The sequence below is a fragment of the Diadema antillarum genome, unplaced genomic scaffold (genome assembly GCF_040938485.1).
Source record: "Diadema antillarum isolate AM-2024a unplaced genomic scaffold, OU_Dant_1.0 scf00000188, whole genome shotgun sequence".
NCBI lineage: Eukaryota > Metazoa > Echinodermata > Echinoidea > Diadematoida > Diadematidae > Diadema > Diadema antillarum.
In genome coordinates this window covers 1,569,780-1,585,922 of record NW_027271077.1, presented here as the reverse complement: position 1 = coordinate 1,585,922, position 16,143 = coordinate 1,569,780, and the positions used below count along the sequence as shown (strand labels likewise).

General features: G+C 38.1%; 1 protein-coding gene and 1 pseudogene across 1 annotated transcript in view; one reads left to right on the top strand and one right to left on the bottom strand.

The window, feature by feature from the left end:
- Positions 1 to 16,143, bottom strand: part of LOC139723414 (pre-mRNA-processing factor 39-like) — a 444,659-nt gene that overhangs the window by 10,662 nt on the left and 417,854 nt on the right. The gene's annotated exons all lie outside the window — the stretch shown is intronic.
- Positions 3,867 to 4,419, top strand: LOC139723379 (uncharacterized; annotated as a pseudogene).

The window sequence follows — 16,143 nt, the reverse complement described above, 5'->3', positions numbered from 1 at the left end:
CGTCTCATTTCATTCCAACATTACGATTCCCATTTTGATTAAAGTGATTTGACTGATTGATTAATTTCATTTTGAAAAAGTGATCGCTCACTCTAATTCAGCACAACTAAACACATTTTGTAATTAGAATACTGAAGGTCTCTGCAATTGTAAGTCATTATACTCAAGTATTTCATATGAATATTACAAGATCATCACTGTTGGTAAGCAGATGCACAGAATCAATACTGTATGGATCACCTCTCATTGCCTGAATATACAATGCAAGTTTAGAAAATGGTGTCTCACACTTGAAAATAATACTGACAGATATATTAGTAAGTTAATACTACACCACATAAATAAATTGGACATAGCATTATCTAGATGCTATGATGTGATCTAGCAAAATGTAAACCGCCATTTGAAATTCTCATATCATTTCCTGTAGGAAAAAGAACTGGCAATCAAAACATGTTTTTAAATCTTTAAGATAAATCTTACATTCAAAGAAGAATTTTGCCTCCAAATTATGACAAAGCCTCTTTCATTAACATTTGACTACACTTTCTGATGATGAATGTAGACCCCCAAAAATAAATAAACTATATCAAATACAAAGGCTTTCCTCATTCACTCTTTTCTTGGTAAATACATTGATTCTAAATTACCAGCTTTGCAGGGCATTATAAGGAAATAACAAACAGGATAACCACACAAAAAAATTAAAACCATTCAAATTTCTCACATGAACTTTAACTTTTCTGATATTGCACATGGCTAGCCTAAATTATTCACAAAAGTAAAAAGTATGATCTATAAGTTTGGCCACATGACTTCATGATAGGGTTTTACAGCATACAACACAACCATTTCTGATTGATTTGTCAAATAGTAGTTTATGCATGATGAAATATCATTTCTAATTTCAGACACTGCAAACTCCTGCTGAAACTTACAGTAATAACAGTCTGGACTTGCTCTGCTTGAACACAACATTTGCATTATTTCAAAGATGAAATCCCAACATGATGATCTGTCATCTTCAGCCATGTTTACTTTATTATTTTCCTTTTCAAAAAGATAGGGATTTTATTGACACTGCATTACTGTGACTTAGCTTCATAATCACTAAATCTACAAAACTAACAAAGTATGGTTTGCTCTAACCTGACATGATTACATTCCACACACATATTTGGCATTCTGAACTATACATCAGAGAATTGACAGAGATTTGGTTAGGGCTCCCACTGATAAAACAAGAGAATCTGTGTAAGTGAATGTCGCTGATAACATACCCTACACAAGTTGATTGCATGCTACCTTCATACATGTTTCATGGTAGATCATAATAACCTCTTACTGCATAGTTGCTGACTGCAGAAACCTCATATCAATACACAAATAGGGGGAAAAAGAAAGGAATAAAGACCAATCTTTGAAGAAATGAGGAACAGCAACTAACAAGTTTTTACCCTGACCTCTCATCAATATTGTACTACAATAAAATACCCACAACCTGAGTAGCAGCTGCTTAAAACATGCCAAAAGTCACACATGTATCTTTATACTATCACTACACACATACTGTAAACGTGGAAATTTTCGCGGTACATTAATTTTCGCGGATTTCGCGCTACGTTCAGCTAGCGCGAATTCAAAAACGCGCGAATATATCTTCGCAATTTTCTACGCACATTTTGAACGGCCTGAATTGTGTGCGCTTCGTCGATGATACTGCTACGTAGTACAGACATGTTTACGCATATAGCAGTATCATCGCACACACCGCACGCACCGAGCCCACGGCCGATTTGTGTGCTACATCCCCGCGACTACAATACTAGTACTATGTATCGAGTAAAATACATGTACAGTGTACTACGTAGTTGAGCGCTTGTACTCGCACTCGCTTTTCATACGCTGGCATCGCTGGATGAAAACAGCGACTGTGTATTAACCCGCTGCGGAACGCGAATTTAAGAACCCGCGAATATGTTTTCGAGCCGCTCAGCGCGAAAAATTAATCGCGCGAAAATATTGGCGTTTACAGTATACTATAGACCTTCCAGGTTAGCCTTACACCTGAATCCTATATCTAAATTATCACATAGACTAAATACTTCAAATTTTACTCCTTTGAAAATTATAAGCTCGTCACAACCAGCCAACAGAAACACTATCAAAATGTCTATCTATACTAAATTTTGACAACAACAACAACAACAACAAAAATCTTTGCAAATTGTAGCATTTTGTCACCTTAATTACCAAACAATACAATTATTAAATTCTGGTCACTGTATTTCCTCGTGTAATGACCACATCATTTAAGTGGGGGAAAACAAAAGATAAAACTGTCACACACACTTCTGACATTTACATACATCATATCTGAACAGTATTCTTTCTGAGAGGGAGGTTGCAGTTGAGAAATATGGTTCCTGGTCTTGCGTTGCACGATCATACTGCCACTGAAGGCATACAGAGACAGAACTAAAAACTACTGAAATCTGTCAATTCTTGCTGCTCAATTCATAGCAAAAACAATATCATCATTGAAGAATATCATTAGTTTCCATGTTCTTCTACCAGAACTCTCTGTGCCTACCAAAGACCTGTCTCTTTGAAACCATTACCACAGCATACAGTACATGTACTAAAAGTAAACTATACAAAAGATGTTTTTTTTTATGTACGCAGATGATGTGGTTTTCATAGTGCCACATCACTTTGGCAAAGAAATTAAAGTTTGTACACTGTATATGGAATGGCTAGGTTAATATTCAAAAAGACAAAGTAAAAAAACAAACAAACAAACAGATGTGTCTGAATATGACCACACTGTACACATTTAAGAGCATTGCATCATTTAGCATTCTACAAACATCACAAGCAATGCTGCATACGAACAACTTCTCCCTACCTCTCATCAAACTGCTACCTATGACATGAATTTCTACATGTGAATTTTTGACGATGAACAATTGAATGTTTTAGATCCTATTACCCCATCAAAATACCTCTAGTACTCTTCTTTCTTCACACACTCGGTTAACAGTGAGGTACTCTTAGGTCTTAGAAAGAAAATTTCACTTCATACAAAGGCAGTTTCAGTCCATAAATTTCAAATAACTCACCACATAATATTCTCTTATAAAAATGAGGGGTAGCAGCTCAAAATTGATATATATCTTTCAGATGCAACATTTAATTTGACTTGTGATTTCAAGTTGGGGCAAATCATTTCAGACAACTTTGCATGTTGAGTAGTCAACATATGCCACATTTTTAGCCATATTTCATTCTTTGAAAGCATGTTGATAGATGAGAAGATTCTGAGGAACTGCTAGCCAGTGGATGTGATTGTCGACTAAAAATATATCTAGTGAGAAACCTCGGAACAAAGGCGTGGAAATATAATTACCTGTAGTCAAATTTCGAAGTTCACTGGCTGAGGAATTGATGCCAACAGAAGCACATCTCAGAACACTTAAGGAGTGCCTGTCTACTTTAGTAGAATTTACCCTTTCTCTGTCACATCGTTTAAGTGTTCTTTATTTCTATCCAATTCATTTTGAGTTGTATTACATGCTACTTTATGTTAAATAAAAGAAATAATAAACTAGCATAAAGAGATAATAATTTCCAGCAGAGAATTATGTTATGTACAGGTGTACTGCATTTCTTTTTTCTTAAAGGTATATCATGCGTAATATTAAATGTAATATATATATGTGATTAGATAGGAATGTGTTAAAAGACTGTATTTTAGTATGTTAAAGGGATGGTACAGTATTGGTGGAGATGAGAACAGGGACAAGGTCCTGATGCACACTCTTCAGAATGCTGGGCAGTTGTGCAGATAGGACAGTGATATCATCATGGAAGGTCCTTCACGGAAATTTGAGGGAATGACCGTTCCCCAGTTAAAAGCTTTTCTGACTGAAAGAGGCATCCCCTGTCATGGCAAACGCAGGCCTGACCTAGCTAATATCAATTGCAGTGAAAGCAGCTGAAATGTATAGTGTCATTGAGCCATGTGACCGGGAGGAATCAGCGAAGAAGCGCCGTAGAGTGGCGGCGGCAGACGGCTCGGTGGTAGACTTGAACGGCAAAATTGTAACGTGGGAAGCTGACTTAAAAACACTACCAATGATCACCTGTGCTGATATTTTTGTTTTTTTGACTGTTGAGTGTGAGTGGACTGCACAGAGACTAAAAAATTATTAAGGTGATGATGGCTATCGCATGTTCGTGGATCAACATGTGGAAATGTTGGAAGTTGGATCCATTCAGGGTGAAGGAGACTTTCCGTACATACAAGGGAAGGTCAAACCTGAACAGAGACAGAGTGCACAGCCATATTTGACGTGGGTGATATACTCATCGGCAGGAGAGATCAAGTCAGGAGGGTGTGAATGTGTTGCAGCGTAAGTGTTAATTCAATACTTTGAACATTAACTCCCAGATGTATTTGTTCAGGGGGTTTGTATATCTTTGGGATTCTCTACACCCATTGGGGCTCCCTTGGGAAAAAGGAGTACTTCATTATTTGGGACAACCAGGAAACTTCTCTCCAACAGATCAGACCAGTATACTGGATCTCCTGGCCATCCTCTGGATGTGAGGCAGAAAGTTGTATCATTCTATGAAGAAAATTCAGTGCCAAGTGCAGATAAGAAGCAAATCAAGAATGTCAATAGGATAGCTGATTTAGTGAGCGGGCACTGATTGGTTTTGAAATATTCCACATTCGTATAAGTTTGGTTATTTCATACTGAGTTGGTTATAGTTTAAGATTTTGAGAGGTGTAGAGTATATTCTGAGAGAATAATCCAGTGCCTGTCATTAAGTTTTTGGTTATATTTGGGTTTTTGCTGTTCGATATTTTCATTGGATAGTTTTGGCTGCGGTTCATTTGTGGAGAGGTATATGGGTGTAGGAGGAATTAAGAATTTGTGATGGTCATTCAGTTCATAGTTTTGCAGTCCCTTAAGGGATGCTTGTTTGTTAGCTGACCAGGTGGCATTCCACACTGAGCAGTTGTTTGCAGAGACCCATTTTATTGTGACATTTCCGCTCGACTCTTATTGTACCGGCATATTCGATCTGTGATTTAATCATGTGATACTTTGAAATAAAATATGTTTTCCACTATTATCTTTACAGATTACATGTGAGAGAAGTTCATGTGTGTTTATTAGCCAACACTCCTATCATCATTCCTGCCATCACAGAAACCATCAACTGTCATACATGCGGAGCAGTCTTCTAACATTGGGCAAATCTGTATCGTCATAAGAGGATTTACCATCCAAGTGATAAACATACTCATCACATGTGTGATATTTGCGGAAAGATATTCAATCGACGCGATAACCTGTTCAGGCATACAAAACTTCATGCCTCTGAGGTGGAGAAAGCAGGATGCCAGAAGTGTGAAGTCAAATTCTCTCAAAAGAATGATGTACAGCGTCACAGACATCCTGATCATCGGCCGGAGATGTACGTTTGCGAGATGTGCGAGAAAGAATTCACCCGGAGAGGCAATTTGCTTCGACACCAAAAAACTGACGATGGTGACAGCCGCAAGACTGAGGGCAGCAGGGCGACACCACCCCAAACAGATCTTTCTCTTCCAACCACAGACACCGACGATGATAACACACATTGCCTACTGAAGCAGATATCCTTGAAAAGCACCAGAAATTAATCCAAACTCATTCACAGACATCAAACAAGGTGCGACATCTTTTTACTTTTGAACTGCAATGCTTTGATGACTGTTACAAGTCATTTCTCCCCCAATCTCTGTTCGTATTCATAATGCATAGCCATTGAGGTTATTTTTATGAAGCCAGTATATGTTGTTGTTATTGTCCCTATGTACTACATAGACCACTGGGGAATGATTAGCATTATTCTGTAGATGGAGATACTTAGCTTCCCCAGCACAGTGCTGCTCTTCACTGGCAGCCTGACACTTGAGTATTTCAGCAATGTGTTGTTGCTAGGCCAGATATCTATACACAGGAATGTTCTATCCAGGTGTTGATAACTCTCTTTTGTTTGTCAGTGGTAGCTTCAGATTTTTGAGCAGGGCGTTACAATAGATCTTTGATAGCAGTAGAAAAATTTTGTCATTTGAAGCTGAGATCTTGAAGAGGCAAGACCGTTATTGTAGAGTGTGTAGCAGCTGCAGCAGCTAGACTGCAGGGTCTGCTGGTTAATGGCTTGAGCCGACGAGATGAAGTCTGGTAACAGCAGCTTCCAGTCATCAGTCAAATTGTAAGTGAATAATTTCATTATAATATCCCTTTGTTGTTGAATATCACAGTTATTATTTGAAGCTGTACTCTGCTAAGGAGAAGTGGTCCTGGTAAATTGACGAGGTGTTTTATGTAAACAGCCTTTCATAGTGTATTACCTATAGCGCAAGCTATTTGAAAACTGTTTGAATTATGTACTGTATGTGATAATGTGTAATGCACGGAAGTTATCCCCCCCCCCCCCCCCCACTTCTGTTTAATGAGATGGTTGAATTTGTAAGAAGACAGTAGATTATTTATAGTGGTTACTTATATAATAGCTATTTATTTTCAGGTCAAGCGCTGCAGGTTTATATGGATAATGTAAAGCTGCAGGAAGTATTACTAAGCAAGATAAATGCTCAACCGGAGTCAGAATGGTTTTGTATATTAGGGGGAAAAAAGGACAAGAGGAACACCATGCTAAAATTCTTGCCGCCCATGGTAAGTACTAAAGTAGACATGTTAAATTACGTGTAGACCTAAGTGTTGAAATTACTCAACAGTCTAGACATCTTTAGACGACTAGTATTCAGTAAACATGCAGGGTCTAAATACTAAATTAAAAGTAAAAATGTTTGAGTTGGCCAAAAAAGATCTGTCTGTATATTGTCGGGGAGTAAGTTCTGCAGAGGTATGTCTAGATCTTACGACATAAATTATAGACCTCTATGATTATGAAACTATGCTGTATATGCATGTGACACGTACCTCATCTTTTCTTAGTATCTTTGTTATTGTGTCTTGCTTCACAGCATGCCTTCCTATTCTTATATCAGTAGAACTGTCTAGACAGTTGTACTTTGTTTACTTTGTAAAGTAATTCAATTTTTCTATTACATGTACATGTACATCAGAGTCCATGCAGAAGATTATTGCAAAAAGGAACAAAATCTGTGATGGACGAACAACAGAGACAGACGTGGACTGGTAGAGGAAAGAGGAGAAAGATTCAACGGAACTTTGACTCACCGATGTCTCTTTCAGAATCTGATTCAGGTGATGAAAAGGAATCGGTACCTGCTCCTGCTGTCCAGGTGAGATACACTATCAGAATTGTGTTGTACAAATGTACATAAGCTTGCAATAAACTTGAACTTGGTTTTCTTTGGTGCAACCATTTTTGAACATTAGCTAGTATAGACACATCATAGGCAGGAAGGTGTGAAAATTTGTCTACAGTGATGATAAGTGAAATCAATTCATACATCCTCAATTTATATGACCATTGAGTTGAATGAAAGATTTTCAAAATGACCAGCTATGATCCGGATGAATTCCTCTGATATTGATTTGTGGCTAAATTGTGAAAGCTGAATGGAAGCTGATGTACATTTTAATAAACAGATTTGTGTAGGTTGAAATTGTAACATAAAAATTTGGAAATCTTGGGAAAATGAGAAGAGACAATGTGCTCTTGACTGGACTGTGGTTCGGGAAAACAAAGCCTGAAATGAGTGCTTTCCTAAAGCCCTTTGTCAAGGAAATGAATGCTCTTTCCACAACAGGCCTGCAGTGGATCTGGAATGATGTACAGAAGTTGTCGAAAGTTGTACCACTTGTATGCAGTGTAGACTCTGTGGCAGTTTAGAGATTATAAGCACGTGAAAATATCTAATTTTCTTCGGTAGGCATCAAAATGATAGGTGCACTGTTAAATCCTTTTGGATATGTGGTTACTGATATGGAATGGTATAGTATAAAGAGTAGGCAGTTTTTATGCCGTGGTGATTTCATTACGGTACTATAGATGGCGTTAATGTTGGTCAACTGCGGGTGTATCTAGACAATCCAGAATCATTATGTTTTGTGCTACTTTGTCTGAGTACCATATTTAAGTAGTAAACACTGGACCAGCAAGCCATCACATGCTTTCGCCAGCTGTGACAATGACAAGGAGATGAAACTGTTGGCAAGACACATATTTAAGGGTAGCATTCAAGGTGAACACGGCATTTGGTTTCATTCTATGGAATAACGAGACGGGGGAGTTAAGATACCAATACGCCTCTACTAACAGTCAATTGTTTCCTACTTCCCATCAGATCACGGACCACACATCTTTTGATTCCTTTTCCTACCTGGAATAAGCGAGACAACAGAGAGCAAATTCAAAATGGACCGTCCAACGCATCGCCAATCTGTCATTTTATATTTACCCATTGCGAGATTTCCCCACTGGACACCAAGGAGGATCTTTACCCGATTACATTATCAGGAACAGGTCTCGTTGATGAATCTTGACATTAATACCAACCTTTGCTTCTTCCATTGCTTTGCTACCCACTTACACAGCAAAAAGAGGAGAATTAACAGAATGGCTTTAAGATATTACTGACAGTACACGTCAGAATCAATGAAATCATTCAAAGGTGTCAGACTCTGTGAACTGGATGAGATAGAAAAATTGTTTAATGTCAACATCATGGTATTTGAGCTTGCAAAGATGAACGAAGATGACCCTAGAACCGGGAAGGAGAAGGTTGTCTTACGAGTCATCTGATGAAGTGTCAAAAGGTATAACGAGACTATGTATATGGGCAATTCCGCAGTTAGAGGGACATGACCATAAAATTTCAATTTGGTTTTTTCCTTGATTTTTGTGTTTGACTTCAGAAAGAACACATTGATAATTCAGGAAAGACTATTTTTTAGGGTATCTTGATAGTTTTAGGTATTGAATTCACCAATTTTGAACAAGTAATCTTTCAGAATGAATTTCATCAGCAAAATCTCCATAATGGCAAAGAAGATAGCTAGTCAAGTTAAATGCCATTTTCTAGCCACAAATATTGAATTCATAGAGGCAATGCAGTGCTTTCATGGATAGATTAAGTAAAATCAACTTACATGTCTTCGAAATGCAAACATGTGTGCATTTCCCCAACCATTGGACAGTCATGTAACGTTACTAACCAAAAAGTGAAATTATTTACCTCCAGAGAGTATAAAGTGTCTATGAATGATAATATTTCAATTTTTCCTGCTGTGTCCAATGACTAACTGAAATATAAAAATAAGTATTACTAATCACTATAGAAGTTAGAAATAACAGCAGTCAAAATGTGTAACGTTACTAACCACGTAACGTTACTAACCACAGCCTGTGTGTATTGTAACGTTACTAACCATGAAATAAGTGAATAAGACTCCAATGGACAGGTCCTGGTCTGGCAAAATTGTGCCTGATGATAGAGCCAGATGTCAACTACAAGATTATGTGGTCATACAGTAAAAAGATATTGGCTTCTTTTTTTAGTAAATTAATTATGCAAATTTACGCATGAAATCATATTTTCACCTGTAACTCCATAAAAAAGCCTGAAGGATTGCTAAATTTTTGTGTAAGAGTTCCTCAAGACATATCAAACAATTTTCTTGCAAAAAAAATAGCATAATCAAAATCAGTTTCTTTTGTTTTTTATTGTTTTGTTAATTTCTTATGTATTTTAATGTTTTTTACCTTTTGTTTTCTATTGTTTTTTGCCAAAATTTGTTGCAGGCACTTTTTTAAGCTTATCTACATTACGACTGATTAATTTCACTGGTCAAAGGTTGAAACAATAATTAATATCAAATTAACAAAAGAACACAATTTGCATTGGATTTGCACACAATATCATGAATTTGAGCTGTTTTCAAGTCGACATGCATTTAAAATGCAAAACATTACATAACTGCAGAACGGTGTACCTGGACGTCGCAAATTTGGTCTCAAAATATGCGGGAGACTTCAATGAAAAAAGTAATGAGACAATGCGGCAAAATCTTTGCGCGTTGCGGAATCGTGGCGGGAAATGATGTAGGGGGGGTCTACAGCATTCGCATCACTACAGAAGGCTCACAAGGTGCACATTGAGCGATTTTTTTTTTTTTTTTTTTTTTTTAACCACTTTCCATGGGAAGGGGCAATTGATGGAATCTGTGGGCCAGCGGAGTATTTTGTGTGGAAAGTAGTGTTAAAAACAATTGAGGCCATCGCTTCAAATTTTCTGTCCCAATTTGAAATTATCATACAACTGTTTGTCAGGGTTAATTACGCTTCAGGTACAGCGAACAGACTTTTGTTTTCAGAACAATGCAGAGATTAGACATTCAAACTGGTCTAAAAGAAAAAAAAAGTACATGTCTCTAGACTTGAATAAACATGAATTCAACTAATACAATGTATTATTTGAGTTAATGTCATATGACTTAAACTACTTTCACAATAATATAAAACATTGCGTTATGCTGGATTCCTATTGTGCAATGACTACGCACACCACAATTGGCCATACACTGTACATACTACATACCGGTACATTAGTTTTTGCTCTTTGATTTCTTTCCCCTTTATTAAAGGTACTCTTGATAAGGAACACATTAACTGTTTTGCTCAAAAAAACAGGCTGCTTTTGTGAATTACTGTGAGTAATGATAAACAGTGATTGGTGAAGTTATGAAACTGTGGATATCACTTGACCTAGCCTTTAAAAGTGGTACGTTTTTTTTAGTTTGTAATTTATGCAAACTTTTTTTCTAGTCTTTTTTAACATGTACAAGTACAATGGCACTATACTGCATGAGTTTGATGATTGAAATAAGAGTTTCATGTCTTATCTGATGTTTCTTAGCTTTAACTTTGCATTCTCATGGGGAAACATGTAATGATTTGAGTCAACACACAATTCTGTAATCACTGGACAAACCGTAACGTTACTAACCGTAACGTTACTAACCATGATTTTTGTACTTAGTTTTCAAACAAAGTTATAATGAGAAAGGATATTTGGGGTAGACATTGCCCTTAAAGCTAGAAATGAAAAATAAGTGTTGATATATTTCAAGCTATACCAGTTTTAGCAAACTTTTTGTTCAAAGATGCTCATCAATTTTTTATGTCCTTTTTTTGTAACGTTACTAACCAGCATTAAAAGCAGACCTTTCTTCTAAAATAATTCATGAAATGATTTCATTCTTTGCTCTGTTCTAGGTCTACACTAGAATGATCTCTGGTGACATTAATGAGACTTCACATCTACAGATAGAGAAATGAGTCTAATCTAAATTATGAGAATGTCCCTAAAATGTAACGTTACTAACCGCGGAATTGCCCATATACTTGAACTTGTACAATGACCATTTCAGCTATATCACCAACATCCAGAAATACTCCAACTGCTATGAATGTAGAAAATGTGGAAAGCTGTGGGAATGCTCTGGTAGACTCATTTGCCATGAAGCTTCACGCTAAAGCAATGGCACTCGGACTGTATAATTGTTATCCTGGAGGAGCGTACATCACACCACCCTCTGTCTTTGAGGACTTGGACGAAGAAGGAATACACGTAATGCAAAGTGACCGCTACTTCCCTTACTTCGCCGTGTTCGACTCTGAGTGCTTTCTTAGATCCCTCCAAAATACAGGTAACACAGAGAAGATGGAACTCTTAAACGAACATGTCCTAGCCAGCGTATTCATAAGTAGCAATGTACTGGGCTATGAATCTCCTCAATGCATCGTCTCTGATGGTGACCCAGCAGTACTTGTAGCAGACATGGTTGCCTATCTCCATGAGATAAGTAGCAGAAGTAGGGAAATCATGGAAGAACATTTCCTTCCGGTCTTGCAGGTGATCGAGTAGAAGATAGAGACTATGAGAAAACTGCCAGATGACATGAGGCCTACGCCCACTGGCCGTGAAGACAAGGTCATCCCCAAAGTCAAGAAGAAGAATCTTGTCTGTGGTCCTTCAATAGTCTTTACTCGCTATCACGAGCGAGGCGTAACGAACATTCGAGGTGGTAAAATGTGTCAAAAAGTGGTCGGATATGATGCCAATGCCCTATACTAATGGGCAATAATGCAAGACATCCCCACTGGACCTATGTACGTCCCATGTCTGTTCAACCAACAGAAATTTTTATTATTGAATGGAATGGCTATTTGATTCAAATATGAGGATACTATAGTAAATGTGAACATGTTCGTCATCTTTCTTTGTTTTGTGTCATCTGCAGGGGATCTTCATCCAAAGAAACCAGGGCTTTAAGGTCAAGCTACAGCATGCTGGGGGACCTCAGGTTGACAATGCCATCAGTGCCAGTTGTAGCAATGACAGCAACCGCTCCAATGGATATGAGAGCAAGGATTTGCTCAAGTTTAGGGATGAGGACCTACGACCACATTGAAGAGTCGCCAGATAATACAAACATAAAACATGTTGTATTAGATGTTGGTAAGACAAGTTTGGATGACATCTTTGAGCCAATTATTGAGAATGTCACCGATTCCGAAGAGATACCTATCGCATAAATCATCATCATAAGTGTGTAGGATGAATATTATTGTAGAGCATTTCATGTCATCATTCACTCAGTCATTAGCAGAAAAAGTTGTTGACGATAGATGTTGTGATGTTTGTGCAATGAAATGTTCATGCTCAGGAGGGAAGTGTTCTGCAGTGATGCCAAGAAGAGAGGCAGAGATTAGAGCATGATTGCCATGTGACACTGCCAAGGAGTATCCTTTACTCGTACCAAAGTCATCGAAGGTGGACAAACTAAGATCTTCTCTAGAAGAGTACTGAGACTCTCTCCTTGTTGAAAATCCAGACCATTTGTACAGTGGTTGAGAGTTTGCCAGTGGCCTGTCCTAGGCCTCTACAGACAAAATTCTGCCTGAAAGGAATAATTTATACAGCTGACAAAGGATGAATTTTCAATGTGATACTGCTATGGAGTATCCTTTACTCACACCAAAGTCATTGGAGGTAAACAAAGTACAAGTTGTAAGATCTTCTCTAGAAGTGTTCAGATACCTTCTCCTTGCTGAAAATCCAGACCATTTGTACAGTGGTCGAAATTTTGCCAGTGGCTGGCCCCAGGCCACCATAGACAAAACTATCAATTAATCCAATGTACATATGACCAAGAATGAATTTCTCAGCAGGTATTTCTTTTTATGTACCGGTACCTATATAGCGGAGTGTATATGGAAACTTTATTACAGCTTTTTTAGGAAGAAGTAACACTGAGCTGTCATCAACAGTCTACCTTGAATTTCATGAACTTTCTTCTGAAGATGGTTCAGATGAGTGGTCTATGAATGAATTTGCTGAAGGACACAAAGAGAAGAGTGAAAGTGATAATGATACGAAACAGGACTGAGTCATGAGCAAGAACAATTTACAGTAAGCATACTGCACGGCCATATGGCTTTAAGTATTTGATGGCCGTATGTCCATATGTCATATCTAATGATAACATACTTGTATGATATCAGTTCAGTCTTATCCATGAAAAAGATGCTGATTTGTTCCAAGCCATGAAGAAGAATATTGTCAGTGGTCCTTAAATAGTCTTTACCCACTATCACAAGCGAGGCGTAACCAACATTTGGGGTGGTAAAATATGTCAAAAAGTGGTCGGATATAATGCCAATGCCCTATACTTATGGGCAATTATGCAAGACATGCCCACTGGACCCTATGTACATCGCATGTCTGATCAACCAACAGAAATTTGCACTATTGAATGGAATGGCCATTTGATTTAAATATGGGGATAGTAAATGTGAACATGTTGATCCTCTTTCTTTGTTTTGTGTCATCTGCAAGGGATCTTCATCCAAAGAAACCAGGGCTTTCCGGTCAAGCTACAGCATGCTGGGGACCTCAGGTTGACAATGCCATCAGTGCCAGTTGTAGCAATGACAGCAACCGCTCCAGTGGACATGAGGGCAAAGGATTTGCTGGAGTTTAGGGATGAGGACCTACGACCTCATTGAAGAGTCGCCAGATAATATAAACATAAAACATGTTGTATTAGATGTTGATAAGACAAGCTTGGAGGACATCTTTGAGCCAATTATTGCTAATGAGGACCTACGACCAAACTGAAGAGTTGCCAGATAATACAAACATAAAACATGTTGTATTAGATGTTGGTAAGACAAGCTTGGATGACATCTTTGGGCCAATTATTGAGAATGAGGACCTATGACCTCATTGAAGAGTCGCCAGATAATGCAAACATAAAACATGTTGTATTAGATGTTGGTAAGACAAGCTTGGATGACATTTTTGAGCCAATTATTGAGAATGTGACCGATTCAGAAGAGATATGGATTGTATAAATCATCTATTGCCATGCAAGAAAGTTAGTACCGGTACCTGAAATATATAGTGTATGTTGCCTTCCACTTTGTGTTAATATAATGTAATACACAGATGCACCAGGGGACATTCACAAAGAGATCGTTGCCGACCTCGCCAAACCAGATGGCAAGATTAGAGTTTGGGTTGCCACCAGTACCTTTGGTATGGGCATTCATGTTGAAGGATTTTATTGTTCCCTCAAGATTGAGAAGCCATCTAAATTGGACGATTATTTGCAAATGTGTGGCCACATTCGTAGAGAGGGCAAGTACAGCCTTTCTGTAATAGTTCAGTACTCAGGAGATTTAGTGGGCCAAAGTGTATCCGGAGCTATGGAAAGGTTTATGAAAGGGAACGTGTGTAGGAGGAGTGTCATTGTAGAGCATTTCATGTCATCATTCACTCAGTCATCAGCAGAAAAAGTCGTGGACTATAGATGTGCAATGTTTATGCAATGAAATGTTCATGCTCAGGAGGGAAGTGTTCTGCAGAGATGCCAAGAAGAGAGGCAGAGAGTAGAGCACGCTTGCCATGCGATACTGCCAAGGAGTATCCTTTACTTGTACCAAAGTCATTGAAGGTGGACAAACTAACTAAGATATTCTCTAAAAGAGTAGATACTTTCTCCTTGCTAAAAATCCAGACCATTTGTACAGTGGTCCACATTTTGCCAGTGGCTTGCCCCAAGCCATCATAGACAAAACTATCAATGAATCCAATGTACATGTGACCAAGAATGAATTTCTCAGCAGGTATTTCTTTTTATGTACCTATATAGCGGAGTGTATATGGAAACTTTATTATACTTTTCTAGGAAGAAGTAACAATGAGCTTTCATCAACAGACTACAATGAACTTGATGAACTTACTTCTGAAGAACAGGAAACCAACATGACATGGATCAGTGATGAAATTAGAGGGAAGAGATGGAAATGGATCAGATCAGAATGGATGGCACCAGTTGCTGTATAACAGCCCTCACATGGGTACCAGAAGGTGGAAGAAAAGTAGGGTGCCCTCACACAACATGAAGACAAACAACAGAAAAGGAATGGACGTCAAGGAGATGGAGATCACTCAACGCAGCCAAGCTCGTGCCAAAGCCAGGGAGCACTGGAGAGAGAACCTTGCAGCCATACAGGCCACTGGGCCAAAAGAGGATACTTGTAGGTGAGGGGAGGTGAGGCATACTGTATTAGAAGTCTACACTGCTTCAATGAGTATGTGTTTCACTGCAATTAATAAGAAACTAGATATATCGCTACGGCGACTGATATGCCTCCGCCATAATGCATGGTTCTCCTAACAGGTCTATAGTACAATGTCTTGACAATGCGTGATGACAGTTTCAAACAATTGGCAAAATATTAAAATGACAGGTTTGACACAAATGTGCTGAATGTTCACTTTCCTAGAACTAGGTTCAATTGGATGAATGATTAAAATGTCAGAGTGCAGGTATTTGGGGAACTGATGATTTTTACTTGACTTTTGACCCTTTTATAAGTTTTTGCATTGAGTGATTTTTCAAGGTATTGAGAAAAAGTATAATTTCAGTATCAAATGGGAAAATAGCATTATCTAAACCTGGCCTTTGACCTTTGACCTCACAGTTCCAAAGAGAATCACTGTTAGGTTGAACATGCATAAATATGTAAGTTTCATGATGATACCTTGGGTTAGTTTTGAGATATGGAGGAAAAAGTGCA